The sequence below is a fragment of the Eptesicus fuscus genome, chromosome 20 (assembly GCF_027574615.1).
Source record: "Eptesicus fuscus isolate TK198812 chromosome 20, DD_ASM_mEF_20220401, whole genome shotgun sequence".
Lineage (NCBI taxonomy): Eukaryota > Metazoa > Chordata > Mammalia > Chiroptera > Vespertilionidae > Eptesicus > Eptesicus fuscus.
Genome location: NC_072492.1, coordinates 29,869,492 through 29,887,846, shown reverse-complemented (window position 1 = coordinate 29,887,846; position 18,355 = coordinate 29,869,492).

Below are 18,355 nucleotides of genomic sequence, written 5' to 3'. Positions count from 1 at the left end.
AACTGAGAGTTGGCCACAAATGAAATTATTGCAGCCTTAGAAATAAAATCCTCATCAGTTAAGGGTTAAGGTGGATTTAGCCGTTTTAATCTGGTTTAAAAGTTTTGAGTAGATGGAATTAGATGGTTGTCCTTGTTTTCTGAACAGTGAGTTTTAGAGAAAAGATATTTATTATTTTATATTTCATTAAGAAACTGAATTTCTCTAGTTCATATATTGCAAATTATATTAAGAATGAGTTAATGTCAAGCATTTTATAAATAAAGTAATAATTATAGGCTGTAATAATGATTTCTATTTAAGAGTGAAAATATTCACTTAAATAAATAATTCTCTAGCCCTAACCAGTTGGGCTCAGTGGATAGAGCGTTGGCCTGCGGACTGAAAAGTCCCAGGTTCGATTCCAGTCAAGGGCATGTATCTGGGTTTCGGGCACATCCCCAGTAGGAGGTGTGCAGGAGGCAGCTGATGTTTCTCTCTCATCAATGTTTCTAACTCTCTATCTCTCTCCCTTCCTCTCTGTAAAAAAAATCAATAAAATATATATTTAAAAAAATAATAATTCTCTAGTACCTTTATTGTTTATTCTCATTTAGATTTACAATGCATCTGGGATTTTCCCAGCTTTGTGAGGTATAATTGACAAGTAAAAGATGTATCAAAACAACATGATGTTTTGATATTTGATATATTGTGAAATGATTACCACAATCAATCTAATTAATGTGTCAATCCCCTCATATAGTAACCTTGTTTTATGTGCAGTGACGCAGTTAAGATCTACTCTCGCAAATTTCAAGTATCTAATAAATTATTATTAACTCTAGTCTCTATATTGTACATTAGATCTCTGGAACTTGTTTATCTCATAACTGAAAGTTTGTATCCTTTCACCAACACTTTCCTGGTAACCACTATTCTATTCTCTGGTTCAATGAGTTAGACTTTTAGATTCCACAATATAAATGAGATCACGCAGTATTTGTTTTTTTGTGGCTGGCCTGTTTCACTTAGCTTAGTGTCCTCCCTTGGGTTTATCCATGTTGTTGCAAATAACAGGATTTCTTTATTTTTAAGGCTAAATAATACTCCATTATATATCGATGAGAGAGAAACATTGATTGGCTACCTCCTGCATGTCCCCTACTAGGGATCAAACCCGCAACCTGGGTTTGACCAGGAAATGAACCAGTGACCTCTTGGCGCATGGGAGGGTATTCAACCAACTGAGCCACACCAGCCAGGGCTACCTAGGAATCTATTTTTAAATTTTTGAGGAACTGCCATACTTTATTCCACAATAGGTTCACTGGTGAATTCTACCAAACATCTAAAGAAGATATTTATGTCACTTCTCTACAATCTCTTTCAGAGGATAGAAGCAGAGGGAATACTGCCTAACTCATTCTGTAAGGCCAGTATTACTCTAATATCAAAACCAGATAAAAACATTACCAGAAGAAAACCAAGATGGCAGCATAGGTAAACATCTGAACTGCTGCCTCGCACAACAATTTCAAAACTACAACTAAAAGACAAAATGGACATCATCCAGAACCACAGGAAGGCTGGCTGAGTGGAAATTCTACAACTAGAAGGAAAGAGAAAAGCACACTGAGACTCACAGAAGCTGTGGAAGGCAGAGGTAAGGAGGCGTGCGCAGAGAGGGCTGGCAACTGAGTATGTGGCTGGCTTTCTCAATTGGGTGGGAGACAAAAGCTCCCGACTGCTCTGAACTCCAGTTCTGGGTGAGACTCTGGGGACCCAGACTTACTCGGGGAGAAACTGGACTGTCTGACAGCGGGCAAAAGTCGAGGGCGGCTTTCTCTCAGAGGTGCTTGCAGCGATTACCACGGGACACTGAGACCCAGGGGCCTCTTAGGGCAGGGCTGATGGGAAGCCATTGCTGTTTGCTCTGCCCTGAGACCCTGCCCCACAAAGCCATTGCTGCTTGCTCCTCCCTGAGACTCCACCCCATCCAAGCTGAGCGCAGAGGCTTTTGCATATGAATGGCCTGGTCCTGTGAATTCTAAACTTACCTAACAAACTGCAGCTGAGTCAGTGAGACCCAGAACATCCAAAAGAAGGCCCAAGGCCCCACAGCAGCTTGCATTGCTTCACAGCTGGGCCTCATCTGGGCACCTCCAAAACCCAAACAAAGAAGAGGAATCTGCAGATTTCTCCGTAGCTCCTGCTGGGTGGCCTCAGGCAGAGGCTAAATTAGCACCTCCTTGGAGATCCAAGAGCCAGTGTACCCAGGGGTCAGAGTGGGACCATCCAGATTACAACTCCTCAGATCCATAATGGACGTACTCAGGGGGCAGACTCAGTGAGCACCAAAGCCCCACTGAAGCAAGTCTTGTCTCATAAGGGTGTCTCCAGCACAGAAGTTCTCCCAGTGTAGACACAGCTGATCCTCACAGCCAATTGGCCTGGAGGTCAATTCCTCCCAGTGATACCAACAACAATCAAGGCTTAACTACAACAAGACTGTGCACACAGCCCACAAAGGAGTGCACCAAGAGTGTCCACCTCAGGTAACTGGGGAGGCTGAGCCACTGGGCCCTATAGGATACCTCACACACAAAGCCACTCTATCAACTCAGGGAAGCAGCCAAAATGCGGAGACAAAGAAACAGGTCACAAATGAAAGAAATGGAGGAAAGCAAATGACTGAATGTAGAGTTCAAAACCACAGTTATAAGGTTTTTCAAGAATTTTCTAGAAAAGGCTGATAAATTTAGTGAAACCCTCAAGAATATGAAAAAGGACCAACTAGAAATTAAGCATACACTGACTGAAATAAAAAATTATATACAGAGATCCAACAGCAGACTAGAGGATCACAAGAATCAAGTGAATGATTTGAAATCAAAGAAGCAAAAAACACCCAACCGGAAAAGCAAAAAAGCATAAAGAATCAAAAAATATGAAGATAGTGTAAGGAGCCTCTGGGACAACTTCAAGCATACCAACATCAGAATTATGGGGGTGCCAGAAGAAGAGGGAGGGCAAGATACTGAAAACCTATTTGAAGAAATAATGACAAAACTTCCCCCACCTGGTGAAAGAAATAGACTTACAAGTCCAGGAAGTGCAGAGAACCCCAAACAAAAGAAATCCAAAGAGGACCACACCAAGACACATCCATAATTAAAATGCCAAGAGCAAAAGACAGAGAATCTTACAAGCAGCAAGAGAAAAACAGGTAGTTACCTATAAGGGAGCACCCATACGATTGTCAGCTGATTTCTCAACAGAAACTATGCAGGCCAGATGGGAGTGGCAAGAAATATTCAAAGTGATGAATAGCAAGAACCTACAACCAAGATTACCCAGCAAAGCTATCATTCAGAATTGAAGGTCAGATAAAGAGCTTCACAGATAAGAAAAAGGCTAAAGGAGTTCATCACTGTCAAACCAGTATTATATGAAATGCTGAAAGATATTCTTTAAGAAGAGGAAGAAGAAGAAAAAGGTAAAGATAAAAATTATGAACAACAAATACAATTCTATCAACAAGTGAATCTAAAAATCAAGTGAATAAAAAATCTGATGAACAGAATAAACTGTGAATATGATGGAACCAGGGGCATAGAAAGGGAGTGGACTGACAATTTTCAGGGGGAAAGGGGTGTGGAGGGTGCGTGAAGAGACTGGACAAAAATCGTACACCTACGGATAAGCACAGTTGGGGGGGAGGTAAGGGCAGAGGGTGGGGTGGGAACAAGGTGGAGGGAAGCTATGGGGAGAAAAAAGAGGAACAATTATAATCTGAACAATAAAGTTTTATTTTTTTTTAAATTACCTGAAAAAGAAAATACAGACTAATATCTCTTATAAACACTAATGAAAAATCCTCAACAAAATATATTAAATTCAATGTTACATAAAAATAATCATACAACATGTCTAAGTGGGATTTATCCATGCTATGCAAGGATGGTCCAACATTTGAAAACCAATTAATGTAATTTATCATATCAAAAAGCTAAAAAATAATAATCACTTGATAACATCAATAGATGCAGAAAAACATTTGACAAAATCCATTTATGATAAAAACTCTGAGGAGACTAGAAAGAGGGGTACTTCCTCAACTTAAGAATATTTGTTAAACTCAAAGCTTTCTCACTAAGATCATGCACAAAAGCAAGGATGTCCCTTCTCACCATGCCTTTTCAACATTGTACTGCAAGTTCTGGCTAATACAACAAAACAAGAAAAGGAAATAAAAGGCAGGCAGATTAGGAAGGAATAAATAAAACTGTCTTTGTTCATAGAAATTCCATAAAACAACAACAACAACAAAATCCTCCTGGACCTGGCTTGTAGCTCAGTTGATTGGAGTGTTGATCCATATAACAAAAGGTTGTGGGTTCAATTTCCAGAAACAGACTACCCCCCCTCCCCCCAATAAATGTAGTCAACTGATCTTTGATGAATGAGCAAAAGCAGCATCATGGAACAAAGATAGATTCTTCAACAAATGGTGCTGAACAACTGGATATACACATGCAAAAATAAATAAATCTAGACACAGACTTTACACCCTTCACAAAAATTAATTCAAAATGGACTGCAGACCTAAATGAGCCCAGAAGTATAAAATTCCTGGAATAGCATAGGAGAAAAACCTAGAAGACCTTGAATATGGCAATGACTTTTTAGATACAATACTATGAAAGAAATAATAAGCTAGATTTCATTGAAATGTAAAACTTCTGCTCTGTGAAAGACAATGTCAAGTGAATGAGAAGACAAGTCATAACCTGGGAGAAAATATTTGCAAAAGACACATCCGACAAAGAACTGTTATCAAAGATATACAAAGAACTCTTAAAACTCAACAAAAACACTAACAACACAAAACAGTGGGCCAAAGGTATTAACAGGTACTGCACCAAAGAAGATACACAAGTTTTAAATGACATATGAAAAGATGCTTACCATTCTATGTCATCAAGGAACTGTGTATTAAACTGAGATACCACCACTCACCTGTTAGAATACCAAAATCGGGAACACTGACAGTGTCAAATGCTGGCAGGGATGTGGATCAACAGTTTGGCAGTTTCTTAGAAAACTAAACATATTCTACACATGGATGTTTACAGCAGCTTTATTCATAATTGTCAAAACTAGTAATCAACCAAGAGATAATGAAGAAAGATACTGAAGGAAACCTTATGTCCTTCAGTAATCGAATGGATAAATAAACTGTAGTACATCTACTCAATGAAATATTATAATGGAATATTATTCAGTACTAAAAAGAAATAAGGTATTAAGCCATGCAAAGATGTGGAGGAACCTTATATGCACACTACTAAGTAAAAGAAGCCAATCTGAAAAGGCTGTATACAGACTGTGTGAGTCCAACTATATGACATTCTGGAAGGAACAAAACTGTGGCAACAGTAAAAAGATCAGTGATTACCAGGATTAGAATGGAGAATGAATGGCAGAGCACAGAGGATTTTTAGGACAGTGAAAAATACTCTGTTGGTATTATAATGAAAGATATATGTCATTATGTAATTGTCTAAACTAAAAAAATGCAGCACCAAGAATGAACTTTAAGGTAAACTGTGGATTTTGAGTAATTATGATGTGTTGTTGTAGATTCATCAGTAGTAACAAAAGTACCTTTCTGGCGAATGATGATAATGGGGGAGGCTATGCATGTGTGGGAGCAGGGAGTATATGGGAAATCTCTGTATTTTCCTCTCAATTTTTCTGTGAATCTAAAACTTTAAAAAGACATTTAATAATAATTATTATTACAGCCAGCAAAATACTTAATTACAGTAAAAGATCAAATACTTTTACCTAAGAATAGGAACAAAATAAGAACATATGCTCTAAACACTTCTATTCTGTCCTGTACTGGATGCCCTAGCTCCGTGGTCGGCAAACTGCGGCTCACGAGCCACATGCGGCTCTTTGGCCCCTTGAGTGTGGCTCTTCCACAAAATACCACGGCCTGGGTGAGTCTATTTTGAAGAAGTGGCATTAGAAGAAGTTTAAGTTTTAAAAATTTGGCTCTCAAAAGAAATTTCAATCGTTATACTGTTGATATTTGGCTCTGTGGACTAATGAGTTTGCCGACCACTGCCCTAGCTCAGTGGTTCTCAACCTTTCTAATGCCGCGACCCTTTAATACAGTTCCTCATGTTGTGGTGACCCCCAACCATAAAATTATTTTCGTTGCTACTTCATAACTGTAATTTTGCTACTGTTATGAATCGTAATGTAAATATCTGTTTTCTGATGGTCTTAGGCCACCCTGCTAGCGACCCACAGGTTGAGAACCGCTGCTGTAGAGCCTAAGACCATCGGAAAACACAGATATTTACATTACGATTCATAACAGTAGCAAAATTAGTTATGAAGTAGCAACGAAAATAATTTTATGGTTGAGGGTCACCACAACATGAGGAACTGTATTAAAGGGTTGCGGCATTAGAAAGGTTGAGAACCATTGCCCTAGCTGAGAACCAGTGCAATGAAGGCAGGTGGTGGGGAGGGAGGGAGAGATGAAACATATATAGACTGTAAAGGAATAAGTAAAACTTTTTATTCACAGACAATATGATCACCTATGTAGAAAATCATAAAGAATCAGTATGTTTAACAAGGTCTTAAAATACAAGATCAAAAATTTAATTTATTGTTTTATTTTATTTAAATTATATTTTATATAGAAGTTTTTCTTTTAGTTTTTGTCTGCTTGTGATGAATTCTTTTTATATTTAGTTGTCTGAAAACTTCTTTTACAATCATTTTTGAATGATATTTTCATTGGGTATAGAATTCTATGTTGGAGTTATTTTCTATAACCACTTTGAAAATAACCATCTTTTGTCTTCTTACTTCAGTTGTTTTCATTGAAATGTCAGATGTACTTTCTTTCATCTGGCTACTTCCAAGATTTTTCTCTTTGTCTTTGATTTTCAGCTCTTTTACTATGATGCTCCTAGTATGTCTTTCTTAGTATTTATTGTTTGTGGCGGTATTTGCACATCTTGAATGTGTGAGTTTGGGAAAATTCTTAGGCATTATCTCTTCAAATATTTTCTCTTACTCTCCCTCTCCTCTTCTTCTGGGACTTCAAAAAGAGTTTCAGAACTTTTGTACCCAACATATTACATGTTCACTGGAATAAATTGGCTCAAAGTGCCCTCACCTATGTTAACAGTTTTTGGAATATTATACTATAATTTTGTTGAATATTATAATTAAAATAATTTTTTACTTAAGAAGACCACCAAAATTTCTGAATAGCTTTCAAAAGAATAAGTATAATCTTTCTTTCTTTGATTTATACCTTCTTGTGAAGTAAATGGATGTCTTGGTTTTAAAAAAATAGAAGCATCAATCTCAAACACTGTTTTGGTACTTACACTGTATTTTATAAGCATTAACTTCTATTCACCCATACTTATGGAAAAAGTCTGCATCCTTCATTTATTACTACCAGCCAGGGATATATGATTGTGGATGCATATTTTTGTTTCAGCTTTTGTTTGAGCAGCTTCCAAAACATCATCCTATAGGTTTGCAGAATCTGTGCCAAGTTCAGCTCAGATTAAGTTTCTTTGTTAGAATTGCCTTTTAAAGCATCTGGGTCAGAAATCATATACTTCTGCTGCATAGCAAAGAAACATTTGGAAATCATCAGGGACATCATAATAGAGGATGATAGTATTGTATGTGTTTTCTCAGAGTAGGTAAGGGCTACAACAAAAAATAATTTTATTAAGAATTTAGAAAATGCTGGGCTGATGTTATTAAAACATTTTAAGCAGCTGATAGCTTACTTTGAAAATAATATTATGCTACATATTATTGTACCTGAAGCTTCAATTGCTAATATAGTACATTGTGTCATTTTCATAAATGGGCCAGAATTTCAAAAATAGTCTCAGAACTTTTGTATCTATGAAGTAAACATAAACTATGGTTTTTAGGCTCTCCAGTGGTTTATAAAATGATGGATTTTGGAGAGATCTTTGATTATCCTGTATCCTATATAATAAAGAACTAATATGCTAATTAGACTGAACAGCAGAACGACCGTCCGGATGACCTTCCGGACGAAGCTGGGGCTGCTCGGGCTGGCTGAGGCTGTAAGGGGCTGCGAGGGCCAAGTCCCTTGCACGAATTTTGTGCATCGGGCCTCTACATAGCCATAAGAAGGTTATATTTAGGTTGCGGTCTGGAAATCCAAATGATTTAGTGGATAAGCTCCAGACTGTGGAACCAGAGAAAAGAGTTCTTTTTCTATTTGGAGTCTGACCTTTGTCTTGCTTCCTTCTGTGCTATTCTTAAAATTAGAAATATTTTTTTTCCTTTATGTTTACCTCCAAAGGATAATGTGAGCCTATGAAGTCATCAAGATACATCACAACCTAAACGAACCTTCTCATGGCTACATATGGTAAAATCAAATGATCACTCCAAATCTCATCAGTCATGAAATCAGACCAATTATGATTAGTATGACCATTTTGGTACTAATTAAAGCATCTATAGTTCTTATTTTTGTGAATAAGATCCTTATATTGGTAGAGCTATTTTTTCAAAATCCCTAATACATGAGAGCTATTTTTTCAAAATCCCTAATACATGGTGTTTTTTTCTCATCTCATTAGCAGCCATGGAAGATATTGGAGGTAAAGTGGGCAGATCCTTCAGGGAGTAACACTTTTGCTTCTTTACAGCCTACCTTATCTCCACCTAAAAGATGTAGCTAAAATGTGATGTCTGAAATATGTGTAGCAATGAAGTTTTTATTGACCGATATAAATATGGATGGCTTTGTTCAGCTGAATACTGGTGGTAGGAGTTACTGGCGTATGTAATACATTATCTTATTACACTCATTTTATGGAAGCTGATCCTGATGAGACAGTGGAAGGAGAGCTTACTCCAGCTTTCTGGAAAAGCAATTAATCCTCCTGCTTATGTAGCAACCATGTCTTGGATTGCATTGGTGTGCTGGCACCCTTTCTCCTTTTATTAAAACAAGAATGCAGCTGCCGACCAGAAGTGCAGCTCTACAAGTGGGGCTTTCATCGTGTTGGTAAGAGATTCATATCCAGGGTTGACATCATTTCAGTTATGGCCTTTTCATTATTAAAGTTTGGAATTTCAAGTTTGTTTATTAAAGATTTAAAGCTATAGGTTAAATCACCAAATTGAAATCTATGTATTTTCCTATACTATGATAAGTGGATAAGGTGTGCTGGAAAATGTATTTTTCAGATTTTATCACCAGATGAATTATTTTAATTGTAAAATGCATTTTATCATAAAGAAACGGACACTTACCCCCTTAATCCTTAGCATTTCTTCTTTATAGATAACTCTCTACATCCTTCAGTTTCTAGTAAGTAAATTTAGCAGATGTTTTTAGAGTTATTGACTATTAAATGTTGGTAAAAATAGTGGCCAGGACTTTTACTTAGCCCTTGTGGCAACTTTACTGTGTACATCATCTGTTTCTCATCAGTCTCTAAAATTGATAATTCTTTAAAACATGTGTCATTCACCAATGTTTACAAAGATTATTTTAATTCAGTATAATATTGTGTATAAGGACTCTCTTAATTTGTAATTCAGTATTTTTCATGGCAGTGCATCTTTTATTGCAAAACAAAAATTAGCAGAATACTTTTTATCTAGGGTTTTATATAAATTATTTTAAATTACATAATATTGTATAGTTCACAAAACACTTTTGCAAAGACATTCATGAAACAGTTCCAACTGCAACATATTTTGTATTTTTAAATTGCTAATGTTTTGGGGTTTTGGCATTTTAGCTCTTTTTCATTAAATTGAAGTCTATGGGCTTTAGTTTTGACCTCTATAATAATAATTGAAATAAAGACATATATATATATATATATATATATATATATATATACACACACACACACACACACACACACTATATATATATATATACATTATACATTATATATATATATACATACATTATATATACATACATTATATATATATATATACACACACATATATATTCTATCGATTTTATTCTCATCCTCTGTGTGTTCTGCATATGTGTTAGTAGGTTGGGGTTTTTTTAATTGATATTTTTTTTGTTATTTAAGATGCAAATATTTAGAAAAAGCAAGTCAAGTAATGGCTATGACATCATTGACATATTTTCTTTAAAGGCTATTTAAATTTTTTGGTTACATATTGCAGGGGGCAGAGGAGAAATAAATCCTAAAGTTTACAATTTCTAAGATAAAAGTGTTTGTTGCTATGTTCACACCAATTCTCTGACACCAATTGGGTGTCCTACAATTCAGTTCAGTTCAGGTTTAGGACAGAGTCCTTCACAAGAGTGCCCCCACTTCAGATGCCAGTCACAAGTTTTGGGTGTCACTAAAACACCCACACTAACGTCTGGCTACTACAAATTCAGGCAGGATTTCCCACAACCTTCTCAGATTCAATAATTAACTAGAGTAACTCACAGAACTCAGCAAAGTGCTATACCTATAACGGCCATCTATACTAATAAAAGGGTAATATGCTAATTATATCGGGAGACCTTTTGGATGTCCTTCTGGACAAAGCCATGGTGGCGGGGCTGAGGCAGAGGCGGTTACGGGCGATCAGGCCAGGAGGGGAGGCCAGTTGGGGGTGATCAGGTCGGCGCGGGGGGGGGGGGACAGTTGGGGGTGAGCAGGCTGGTGGGGGGGCAGTTGGGGGCGATCAGGGGGCAGTTGGGGGTGAGCAGGCCGGCAGGCAGAGTGGTTAGGGGTGATCAAGCAGGCAGGCAGGTGAGCAGGTTAGGAGCCAGCGGTCCCAGATTGCAAGAGGGATGTCTGACTGCCAGTTTAGGCCTGATCCAGGGATAGGGCCTAAACCGGCAGTCGGACATCCCACGAGGGGTCTCATATTGGAGAGGGTGCAGGTGGGCTGAGGGACACCCCCCCCATGCACGAATTTCGTGCACTGGGCCACTAGTTATATTATAACTAGAGGCCTGGTTCATGAATTTGTGCACTTGGTGTGGTCCCTCAGGGTGGCCTGCAGAGATTAAGCCCCAGCTCGCGCCCCCAGCCTCACAGCCCTGCAGGCCCGCCTGGCACCCCACCTTGGCCTGGCACTGCCCCCTCACCTGCTCCACCATCCTGCCTGCGGGGTGAACGATTGGGGCTGGGGCCCCTACCCAGCTACCTCAGTGCCTGGGATCCGGGTGGCAGCTCCGCCCCCTACCGCTGCTGCTGGTCACCATCTGTGGGGCGATCAGGCCCCCACTTGCACCTGCCTTGGCCTAGCGCTGCCCACTCACCTGCTCCACAATCATGCCGTGGTCCCGCTCTCATCGTGGCCTATTGGGTCCCTCAGTGCCTCCACTGCCGCCTGCTGCCAGTGCCACATCGCCGACGCCCACCATGTTCCGTGCCGCCCCTTGGTGGTCAGCGCACGTCATAGTGAGCAGTGGAACGACTGCCCAAGGGGACAGTTTGTATATTAGGCTTTTATTATATAGGAGGGATTCAAATGAACAGTCAGATGAAGAGATACATAGAGCAATGTCTGGAAGGGTCCTGAGTGCAAGAGCATCTGTCCCTGTGGAGTCAGGGTGTGCCACCAATATATTGAAATGTTCACCAATCAGGAAGCGCCCCTGGGCCTGGGTGTCCAGACAGTTTTGTTACACAGGCTTGATTGATTAAATCATAGGACCCTGTGATTGAGCTCTCCAGCCTTCTTCCTTTCCCTGAAGGTTGGGCTGGCCCCAAGTTCCAACCCTTTAATAATATGATTGGTCTTTCTGGTGACTAGGCCTCATCCTGAAGCTATCTAGGGCCCAGTTTAGAGTCACCTCGTTAGCATAAAAATGACACTCCTATAACTCAAGGATTTTGAAGCTTTGTGCCATGGACCAGGGACAAAGGTAGATATAGTTTTTAATCATACAAAAGTTGCCTATTATCTTACCTTATAATAGACAAATATGCAAATTGACCGCACCTTCGCTACGCCCAAGCCATGCCCACCAACCAAGCCACGCCCACCAACCACGCCCACCAGGAAACGGTTGCAGGGATGTTGGGGTGTGGCGGAGCCCAAGGCCGGGAAAGCCTGGGGCGGAGGCTTTCCCTGGCCTTGGGCACCAGCTAGGAGCCTGCACAGATCGCAGGCAACGACCAGGGGGTCGGCTCCTACGATCCATAGCAGGGACGCTGGGTTCGGCCGAGCCCAACGCCGGGAAAGCTGCCCGAGGCTTTCCCGGCCTTGGGCACCAGCGGGGAGCCTGCATGGATCGCAGGAAACCACTGGGGGTCGGCTCCTGCGATCCTTAGCAGGGATGTTGGATGCGGCCGAGCCCAAGGCCACAGCCCGGGGCCAAGCCCCGACCCTGAAAGAAGGCAGAAGGCGTTGGCCACAGCCAAGGCCTGAGTCCCCAGTGCCGGCAGAAAACTGGTGCAGGCAGCCAGGTGAATGAAGGTCTATTGCACGAATCTTCATGCAAACGGGCTACTAGGAATGGTTATAATTACAAATACCTATCATTGAGATAAAAAGAAAAACCAAGTAGGTATTTCAAAAGATAATTCTGATAGAATTTCACATGCAGAGTGGGAGTTGCAATGTTTTAAATTCTACATTTACATTTGAAGTAGGTGATTCTATGTCAAATAAATAACCAGTTATGTATATTTAAAGGATCATGAAAATAACATTCTGAGTCCAGTTTTATATTTTAAGAAACCTTAAACTTCACAAAGTAAATGCCAAACTCCATTTAGGGTACATGAAATATGCAGTTTCTACCCACTGAAAATTGTTATTATTTATCATAAGTCAACTTGTATTTATGATATCCATGTCATTGCAATTTGCTACAGCCACACATTGTTAGTGCCAGAAACTCAAATCTGAATACTAACTTTCCATATGCCTCAACATGTTTATCAATAGTGTGATTCAAATTACTAAATATAATTTTCTGTGAAATATTTTGATGTTCAAATGATAGCATAGTGTAATAATGATTGCATTACTAGTTCTTATTTGCCCTTTTGTTGATATCACTTCCAATCGACACAATAGATTTCCATATGAATAATGAACAACAGTATTCAAATCTAATAGACACGGAAACTGAGCAACTATACTGCTTTTATTTTTAGAAGGGTGGAAATTGAATTTAGGTTTCTTACTTAGTTCCAGGTCTGTGTATCAATTACCATAATAATTTACCTTCTTTATCCTAAAATAATCATAAATCACAAAAGATATGAGGATTTATAATCCAGAAATGACTGAGCATTATTAAAGCTAAGATAAAACTAACACTACCATGAGAAATCAATAATTATTTTTTAAAATCCTCTTTTATCTGTAACAACCATCACTTTCTTCCAATGGAATCAGTAAATGCAGCAAAACACATTTACCAAGAAAGTAATAAAATTAAATATTTTAAGTAAGGAATGTTACATTTGAGTGAAATCATTGCTATGTTCTGAGATAATGAAAACCAACCATTAGAAGAGAGGACCAGTGATTTTGGTGGGAAAAATCAATTTAAGATAACTTGAAACTTTATTTAGTTTTCTAGATTTCTTTTAAAGCAATATGATAGGAACAAAGTATACTCATGATTAATCAATTACATAAGATTATAACATTTTGTATATAATTTTATAAGAATGTTATATATTTATTATTGTGTCTGTGTATATGTGTATGTACTTCCAAATACATATATATCCTGGGAGGGGGAGGAAAAAGAAAATGGAAAGATCGGGAGTAATAAATAGATGAAATGAAGGAAAAGTGAGACTCAGAATAAGTCATAAGCAGAAAAGGAAGGCACATTTATCTAATAAAATTGGAGTTGGGGTAAAAAGTACATCTATTTTTTTTTAACAGATAAACACTGCTAAACTTTCACAATCAAGTATTTATTGAGTACATATTCTGTGCTTAACACTATATGTGTGATTAAGGGAAAGAAGGGGAAATTTAAGATCTGGTCTCTACTTTCAAAGAATGTAAAATCCAATGGGAGTGGCTGAATTAACATACATACTGGTGTGGAATGATTTAGTTTCTCAAAGGAGGTAAAATTTTCAAGTTTTAAATAAAGAGCATGCAAATTCCTTCTTTAAGTTTGATACAATCATTCCTGAAATCAGGTCTTCTTTTTTTTCCATTAGGGAATTATAACTTCTTTGATAAATAAATTATGATGATCACAATTCCTTTTACTGAGAAGCAGGTCTATTTTAATGCTATAACATCATTCTTTTATGTTTTTCTAGAATGTAGCTGCTAAAGGTTTAAAACCATGTTTTTGCAACCTTTCCTGTTTCTGCTCCAGGAGCCAGCTAAAGTTCAGCTGATGTTTGGACTCCAGCCCTGATATTAGGCTGGAAGTTCTCCTTCCTCTTTTGCCCCTCCCCTTAGTACATTAGATAATGAAAAAATACTAACAGAAAGTACCTACAGAAACGCTTACGTTATCAATGGGGATAAATTTGCAAGAAATAATTTTCTCGTTATTTCCATACTAATAAAATTATTTCAGAAAACATTAATATTTAATATGAAGACTTTAAAATTAACATTCATTTGGTGAATGTCATTGCTACTAAAATTGTATACATCAAGACTGTTTCACAATAGAGAAGTCATTTCTGGTCAGTGGGGCATAAATTGTGGCTTCAGATGCCAAAATGTAATGAAATTAAATTTATGCCACTCTATTTTTGCTTTCTTTCTATTAACTAATCATTAATCTACTATGTCACTTGAGTTTGCTTAACAGCTGGTGTTGATGAAAAGATACTGGTTTTAATATATAGTAAAGGCAGTTATAATAAACCTAGTACAATATGCTGAAAATTTTTATGAGTCAATTAATAATATACATGTGAACTTGTCAAAAAAAAATCACTGCCTTAGTGAGGGATAAAGTTGGGGGATAGTGGCTAAGATCAGAGTTTTTAGATTATTTTACCATTTATTTTTAATTCATTTGAAAGTAGCTATTTTTAAACTATATGTGGATTACATTTGCATATTTTTAGTTAACTATTTTGCCTCATTAGATTAGTAAGTAATTCAAAGATACCTTACTAGGAAATTTTTTTCAATTTGATAGCTTCTAGATGTTAAGAAAAATTGGGTATGATGATATTAATTTGCTGTTAACTAATGTCGTACAACATTGCTAAATGACAGTCCATCTGTCAAATTAACGTCATGACATCCCACTTGTTATTTTAATATGTTATAAAGATGAAATGTGTTTTTTAGATATGTTTTACATTTGCACTAAGTAATGGAAAGTACAATATATTATGTGCCTGTGCCCTGAGGAACATTTTTAACAAAAATAATTGAAGGCAATAAATCTTACCTCCTTTCCCTCTATGTTGCCCCTGCCCCAGTATACTTTCTACATTATTGTATCTCCTATACATAGCAAGCTTTCTAGATAGAGACAAAGGTTGAGCACTATTGTGTGCATTATAAAAAATAACCCACAATACCTGCCAAAAATTTGCGTTGCCCTGAAATGTTGATCTAATAAACACTCTCTGTGATCACTTTTATGGTGATTTGATCCCCTTTCCTAAGATTGAAATATGCTCTTGAAAGATGTTGCTATTGAACATAAGACACGTTTTTCAAATAATTAGGAACATCTACAAGCTAATAAATCTCTCCTACAGTTTTAATTTGACTATATACCTAGTAGGTGTTTTTGCTTAAGAGAGTGTGTGTGAGGGTGCATGATTTATAATGTGTTTGGGTTTTTTGTTTAAGTTGTCATAGGCAGCAGTGATAAAATTTGGTGCAGAGAAGTGATGCAATTCATATTTGATGTGTAACTTATTATTATCTTTAATCATACCTTGATCTTTCCAACTTTCCCTGATGTGAATTTTTTAAAATTTGAAGATGATTCCTTTTGAGACACATTATTCTAATAACTGGTGTTCCTCATAGTGCTTTGTTTTCATGTGCATATATATAGCACAGGTGATTATTATACAATATCTTTTCAAAAATAATTACAGGATTTGTAGCTTTTGTGTAACATTATCCAGAGTATTTTAATGTATATTTAAATGTGACAATATATTGGGAAAAGAGAATTCTTAAACTATTTTAAATGGAATACTTTTCAACAAGAAGTAATGATGTGAATGAAAACTAATCCAATATATATGAATGTAGCCCAGGCTTGCAATATTGGTTTATCCATTAATTTTCTTAGCCCAGGTGTTTGTTTAGTGGGAAGTCATCTCACAAAGTGATGATAGATGTATTTTATTCAGAGCTGGTTATACAAGTCCAACATCTTGTACTTTTCATGCTCAAAACTGTTTGGTTAAGAACCATTGCTTATAAATGTTTAAAAATCACAATTTAAGAAAATTGTTTATGATCTCTCAATAGAAAAAACACTTTCTAAAAGCTTTCAGTGAACCAGTTAGAATATTTTAAAACCTAGGTTGGGATGGATTTTACTAATAATTTCATAAAATTTTTATTGAATAACATTAGAACAGATTTTTTTTTCCAAAATGGAAACTTTTTACTGATTTTTAATACTTAAAATATACATTTGTTGTAAAAATCAATATAAAAATCTCAAAACTGGAAATTCTACCTATAGAATTTCTGTCTCCCTCTCAGACAAAACCATTGTTAATAAATTGCTGTATATTCTTCTAGGTTTTTTATTTACAAAATAGTTTTTGGTATTGCTATTTTTTCCCTTTATTTTATTATTATTTTTTTCCATCACCATTCATCCCTCGTATACCTTCTTCCACCTCCACCCCTCTCACCACATAGTCACCACACTATTGTCCATGTCCATGAGTTTTTTTTTTTCTTTTTTCCTCTTTTGCTCAGTGCTTTATAGTCCTCAAGACTGCACAAAACTTAGTGAAGGAAATATTCACCCCCCCCCCAAAAAAAAATTAAAGAGATGTTAGGGAAGGAGATTGAATTTGGGATAGCCAAAGAAACATCGGATGTGAGGGAGGTGTCAAGAAGATAGAGCCCACAGACCTTAAAAACACAAATGTCTGGTTAACCTTCTTCAAGGGTTAAGAGGGTCTAAATGATAGAAACATAAAAGGTCTTTACCCAAGGTCCTGAGCTCTTACAGACTCTTGGCTTAAAAAAGAATTTAAGTTGTCAGGGGACATCCTTCTACAAATGGAAAAAAAAAAATGAGCGAATAGATAAACTGCAGTCCCACATATTAATGGGTTGGAGACCAACTACTTTTAACTATCTATACTTACAGTCCCCTTTAATCCTCTTAAAGACCAAAAAGTATTTTCTTTTGTTCTCCTATCATGAAAATGATTCACTTCAGCTTCCCAATGATCTTTAAGTTTAGACAGTGTTTTCTCTTTTTCTTCTCTGCCTCACCAAACTCAATTTAAACCTTTTTCCTTCCTACACAATGTCCTCCCTCCCTTCTTTTCCATCCTTCACTGATTCAAGTAAGCAATGCTGTGAAATTTGAGGTTTGAACCATGTAGTATTTCTTAGGCATACTCAATAGAAAAGAATAGCTTTTAGACTGGGACCTGATACCTGCAACTAAATAACACCCAGAAATTTATGCATCTGATATTCTACTTAGTGAGCATGAGTGGGAACAGTATTGTTCCTCTAGTCAGAAGCCCAGCTAGTATGACTTCTAGAGAACAACTTCCATATAGAAATTCCTGGGGTCTTTAGAAAATTGGAATTGGTCTTTAAGTAATTATATCTTTGACCCTCTTTGAAGAAATAGCATTACTGTCTGGTCATAGTTGTGGAATATACAGTTATGAAGATGAATCTGGGTAAAAGGGGACCACTCTAATTAACCACGCTGAGATCCTTTAACAAATACCTTGTGGGCAGAACTAATATTATAGAACGATATCCTTTGTAGTTAAGACACTATAGTGTTGTTTTTTATCTCCTATCCTATAATCGCCTATTAATGCAACACTTGGAAGTCCTTTCAGATGCTTTCTTTGGATTGCAGTTTCTCTTTCCCACCTATAAATGCCCTATTCACTTACCTAAATCTATTGTCCTACCCAGTCAGCGTGGCTCAGTGGTTGAGCGTTGACCTATGAACCAGGAGGTCACAGTTCCATTCCAGGTTGGGGCACATGTGCCCGAGTTGCAGACTCGATCCCCAGTGTGGAGCGTGCAGGAGGCAGCCGATCAGTGATTCTCTCTCATCATTGATGTTTCTTCTCTCTCTCTCTCTCTCTCTCTCTCTCTCTCTCTCTCTCTCCCTTCCTCTATGAAATCAGTAAAAATA